Raw genomic sequence first — 6,029 nt, forward strand, 5'->3', positions numbered from 1 at the left:
ACTCAAGGTTAAGCCTAAGGCTTTACATTTATGCAGCTCATTGTGCTCTTCCAAGGAATCACACACGTGTTCAAAGACTTCAATGTGCTTCCTAACATCCTCGTTACCACTGAAGTTTTGAGTGAGCTTAGCCACTTGTACTGCCTTGCTTCTAGGTTCTCTCTCAGGCATGCCCCGCATGTTTTCCGCAATGGATCGTCCGATCGTCTGAGCAAATGCTGCGAGATCACCTAAGTGAGCAGGCATAGTTGGTGGAGGTACGTCTGGGATAGCTTGGCTGATAGGAGTTGGCGTTGGTCTGAGTATGTTGGCAAATGACGTAGGATATGATATGTAGCTAGGCCTAGCTCCTCTTGGATAAGCGTTGTGATAAGGCAGTCTTGGAGCATACGCCATTGGCATACTAGGAGGCGTAGGAGCTACATGAGCATGAGTAGCAATAGGTACATAAGGCCGATAGGCACTGCCACGCACTGTTGTAGGTACTGTTCCACTAGGTAGTGGTGTCGTACTAACTACAGTGGTAACAGGTGCGCTTTCTATCATGCTCATCATTGGGGTAGGCATTGTGGAGTCCTTAATGGAAAGTTGAGCCAAGGTTGGAAAACTAAAGTTACTGCTCGTGGGCTCAACCTGCATTGAGACTCCAGGCGAAACAACATATGAAGGGTCTATGGGACTCACCGAGGGAGTCTCCAATTGTGATAAGGTTGGTTGTTTGGCCTTGCCCGTATCCAAAAATCTCATAGGGCCAGTGGAAACTAGGTTCACTCCCCTATTTTGCCTCTCAAATTGGATAATTCTATGAATCACCTCACATATCATGTGTTGTTGCTCCTCTAGATTAGTGCCGCTAGATGTAGATCGTAGGACTTCTAACCAACCCAGATGGTATGTGTAACCCGTGTATAGGTCCGTTAGAGTCTCTGTGTATAGATCATATTCCCAATTTTCATTGAGAAATATCCCATCTAGACTTGGTGTGCCAAATGGTTCTCTTGAAGTGGACGCAATGTCACTTCTTATGGATTGGCTTCTAGGGACCTCTACTTTAGGAAGAGCATCGGAATGTGGTAGCTCAGTAGGGCCCTCATTAAACGAAGTGGGTAGAATATCCACAAGGACACTCTTTGGGAGGGTAGGGTCTACATAAGATGTGAATGGCGAATCCACTACCCCTCCTTCTTCATTTACTTCGCTTGTGGCATGCTCAGAGCGTGTAGCTCTACTAAAGGTCTCTATTAGACGACTAAACATGCTAGATCCGGGTTGTGGGGCCCACACTGGCATGTTTTGGCTTGTCTCCTCAGGGTTCTTGGTAGGGTGTCCTTCCATGGCTTCTGAGTCAGAGGACGAGTCACTATCCACTATTCGTGGATCTTGGGTTGCACTCCCTTGGGTTCCAGCCGAAGGCCAAGATGCCAACGTGGAGGGATGGTGTGAGCCTGCGTAAATTGAAACGCTTTCTAGTGGCTCAGGCTCTAGTACCCGACCAGAACGTAGATGCATGTGACGTGGGTACCCTACGTGCATTGGTAACTACCCTTGAAGCCCACACAAGTGGTTTCTTAGGTGTTTCGCACCCCATTTTTACTTGTTTTTAACCCGTTTTGACCCCCTTGCTTATGGTCGAACCTGGACTAGGGCGTGTGATAGCTCGAAACAAGCGTATCGTTCAAAGGGTCCTAGTGTGCTTTACAGCACCGTGTTTGCCTATCCAGAGCTCTCGTGGTCCTCAAAACAGTCCGTTTCCCTTGGGGGGAAGGGGCAAAAGCCTATTTGCTTGTGGAGGAAAGGGTGAGGGCTTTATCCCACATGCTCACTTTACTCCTTGGGGAGTGGGCTACATATAGGGCACGACTTCCCATAAGCTCTCACTTGAAAGAAAGCTATGGAGGCTCACTCTCCTATATATATATATCAAAAGACCGAGACCGAGACCGAGACCGAGACCGGGGCCGGGGTCGTGGGTCGTGGGTCGTGGGTCAATTGGGGTTCTTTCTTTTCAAATTTTTTTTCTCCAATTAGAAAATCTTTCCTCTCTTCCTCTCCACACGTTTGGTTTGGTTCTTTCCTTAAAAATAATAAAATTTAATTTTTTTGTTTTTAATTTTTTATATTTTTTTTAATTTTTATTTTCTGTTTTTTTTTGAGATAAGTTTTCTAGGGTTTCTTTAGCATCCAGCCTTGGCCGCGGCGCAGTTCACACACAGCACAGATCTGGGGATTCAGAAATCCCCCCGGCCCTCAGATAACCAGATAACAGAACACACGCCCACACGCGGAGCGAAAAAATAACAAAAGAAACAGAAACACAGAAGACAAATTGCAGAAGACAGATTGCAAAACACAGAAACACCTCAACAATAAACACACAGTCTCTTTCCTACAGTGTATATTAAACTTCGCGCAGCAGCCGAGCTGCAAACTGGAGCTTGGTGCAGGGCAACTCCCCGACAGCGGCACCAAAAATGTGCGCTTTTGCCGCACAGGTCGTAGCTGGGGACTTGCCGGACACCGTATGCGAGCCACGAATGGCTGCAAGCATATAACCAGGGAAGGAAGCTCAAACAGAATGCCAAAGGGTGTGTCACTCACCGCTCAACCACTGCCTTGAAGGATTCCCGCGTCGCAGCCGTGAAGAAGGAGCCGCCGTCGCCGCTCTACCGCCTCTCCGCCGCCGTGCCGCTACACAGTGCTCGATCGCTCTCTCACTCTCTCTCTCTCTCTCACACATGCAGGAGAAGGAAACCAGAGAGATAAGGCAAGAGCACTCTTGTATTCACAACACATGAGAATGAGGATTTTAGGGTTACATTTGACTCTTATAGGTGACTTGGCCGTTCACACTTGGGCGCCCATACATGGCCGGCCGATCCTAACCCTAACCCTGCTGATATTCAAGGTGCGCCTCTCATCGGCGATCACCCAATCCCTTTATCCTTAACATATGGTGCCGACAAGCCCGGCCCATGACTCAGAATATTTAAATTAATGACGTAAAACATAATACGTCTCAATGTCCGCCATGGGTTAACAGCGTCTTATAAATCTATGGTGGTGTGCGTCTCTTTTACTTCTAATTCCCATTAAAGACATAGGGGTTGTGCGTGTCCCTTGTATTTCCGACTCCCCTGAAAGACATAGCAATGTTATTAGGTTATGAACCACATATAACATACCGTGTACATGCATACCGTGTACATGCATCCATGCGCTATGCACATCGCCTCGTTATATAGTAATAATATATAAAGCGAGAATATAATAATTGTAACTAGTACTCTTATATGCAAGACCATGTTTTTGATGATGATATAACCAACAACAAGACACAGCACACCCACTATGGCATGGGATAGTAACATGAGTGAGGTTATGACACAACAAGGTAACATGATCAAGATTGATTCATCACCTTGAGAGAAGCGTGATTAAGATATATGGCCACATCATTAGGGCCAATTTGGATGAAAAAAGGGCTGTTTAGGGTTTCTCTATTCTTGATCTAAGGGTCAAGGAGGAGCCACGTGTCAAGAAGTATGGCATTTTTGTACACATGTCAAGATCTCCTTCACTTACTTTTGGAACATTTTGCACTATTTTAGCCATAACTTTTACATATGAACTCCAAATTTAGCGCTCAAATGGTCCACAGGTGGCGCTTGATGAGCTCTATCCAATGAGTACCCATGTTGAATAGTTTTGGTAAGATCTTCATGGTCTTTTTTAAGTTGCCCCTTTTTAGATCCTTAGACAGCCCTTTTCTTGTCCAAATTGGCCCTAATGTGTAAACGCATAAGAGAAGAAATAGACAAGAAAGAGATCTCTTAACTTGTGAGGCTTGTATGTGTTGAAAACCTACAAAATCAAACCAAATAAGAAAGAAAAGTACTAATAACAAACCCTAATCTTAAAATCCCTAAAACTTGCAAACCCTATAAATAGGTAAAAGCATGAAAGAAGAAACGTACAAGAAAGAGATCTCTTGTGAGGCTTGTATGTGTTGAAAACCTATAAAATTAAACCAATTTATTATAACAAAAAGTATTAAGAAAAATCAAGATCTCCTACCATATGAAGATTTACGGGAGAGCTCTCAATTAGGGAAAAAAAAGAAGAGAAAATACTTGTAATGGTTAAGATTCAATAAGAAGGGAAAAAGAAGAAAAGAAAGACTTAAAAGAGAGGAAAGAGAAATGAAATACTCACAAGAAAACTTTTATGGGAAGTTTGTTTGCATAGGAGATAAAGTAAAAGAGTAGACATACCTTGCTTGACCTTGAGGAGGATAGGGTAGGAGAGGTAGAAGTGATAGATAAGGCATAAACATGCAAAAACAATTAGAGTACAAGTTTATTATATTTAAAAGACAAAAACTACACGACGACAAAAGAAGCGGCAAAAAGAGGGGCATTTCTACAATAAAGCGGTAATTTTCATTGCTATATACGCTATTGAGCAGTGATTTTTACTAATGGACAACGATATTTTGCTACTGTGGGTAGTGATATTTCACTGTGCAAAAAGCGTTGTTGAGAGCAACAAGAAAACGTGCAGAGAAGTGACAAAATCGCTACTCAGCATTGTTAAAACCCTCAATATTTTTGTTCTAAAAATGCTACGAAAAAATGTTATTGTGTTCCTAATGTGTTGTAGTGTTAGTGTCTAAAGTAAAGGGTAACCAACAATTGGTGGTCGTGAGTTTACTGTCCAAATGTCAAAAATAAAAAAGGAAACCCGTGCATTATACATCCACATTAATATCCATGGAGTGAAGATCTCAACCTTTCTTTAGAGTGAAATCATCATGATCAATATGAGGATAGAAATAATCCTCAACAAAGACTAGCCATGGGTGAAAGCAAGTATAGGTGGCCTGCTTTTGTTGCTTAAAAGTACATAGTTTTTGGGTCTGAAAATGTGGGTGCTTTTGATCTAATTAGAATGTCAAAAAGCGAGGTCAAATTGCGTGAGGTAAAATTTGTAAGCCTTAACATTTAATGATTCAATAACACGATTTGTTGTATTGCCTAATATTTTCATGTACCTAATATTTACATGTCGTTACTCACTCTCTCACTCTCTCTCTCTCTCTCTCTCTCTCTCTCTCTCTCTCTCCCCATTTTGTGTTCTCTCTTTTTGTATCTCATCGTTTGTGTCCTTTCGGTGTGTCCTATCGGCATCACTTTTCTTTTCAGCTGCACCAGTTTCCATTTGTGTACTTAGAACAGGTACATCACTGTTCTATCTTTGTTTCCATTTGTGCACAACATTCTTCTCTTTAACTTTATTACTGTGCTGTCTGAAGATTCAATGAGCTACCGGGGGTGTGTTATTTTATACATGTGCGTATACGAGTTCATGTTTAATCATGCATACACATATTTTAATTCTATGTTTCTGTTTCTTTAGGATGAAAACTCTTACAAAAGGAAAGGATTCAAAGGGTCGACCTACCAAGGGAAAGAGCACGAAACCTGACTCATCTATCAAAACTAGAAATCTTATTGGTTTTTGTGTTTGGAGCAGCTTTATTTATCAAATTTAGTTGATGTATATTTAATTTTACAGTTAGGTGGACTGTACCAAGAGTGTTTTTTCCCAAGCAAACAAAGTTTTGAATGACAAAGGAAGATTTCAATCTAGAATATGGACCAAGCTTAATAGGGCAAGACCCAAATCTCCTCATTGATGATGATTTCACCGATAAGGAGTGGTTGTCTGTATGGCTTCTAAAGTGGTACCAGAATGAGAAACACCACCTATAGGGATTGAGGCCATAATTATATGAAGAATGTGTGCTTTTGTATCACAAAGTGTATCAGGGAGCTCCTCTGAACAGTGAACTTGGTGTACATTTTGCACGTGGATTCACATGGAAAAAGTGCAAAAGTACTGTAAATTCTGATAACTTAGTGGCATGGGATGTGTTAGCTGACAGTGTCATCAAAACAATACACCATCAAAATAAGCTAGAAAGAAAGATGGAGAAATGGAGGTTGAGTAACAGACCATGCTTTGAACCT

This window comes from Cibotium barometz, chromosome 13 (assembly GCF_041138505.1).
Source record: "Cibotium barometz isolate CiBa-2024 chromosome 13, ASM4113850v1, whole genome shotgun sequence".
Classification (NCBI taxonomy): Eukaryota; Viridiplantae; Streptophyta; class Polypodiopsida; order Cyatheales; family Cibotiaceae; genus Cibotium; species Cibotium barometz.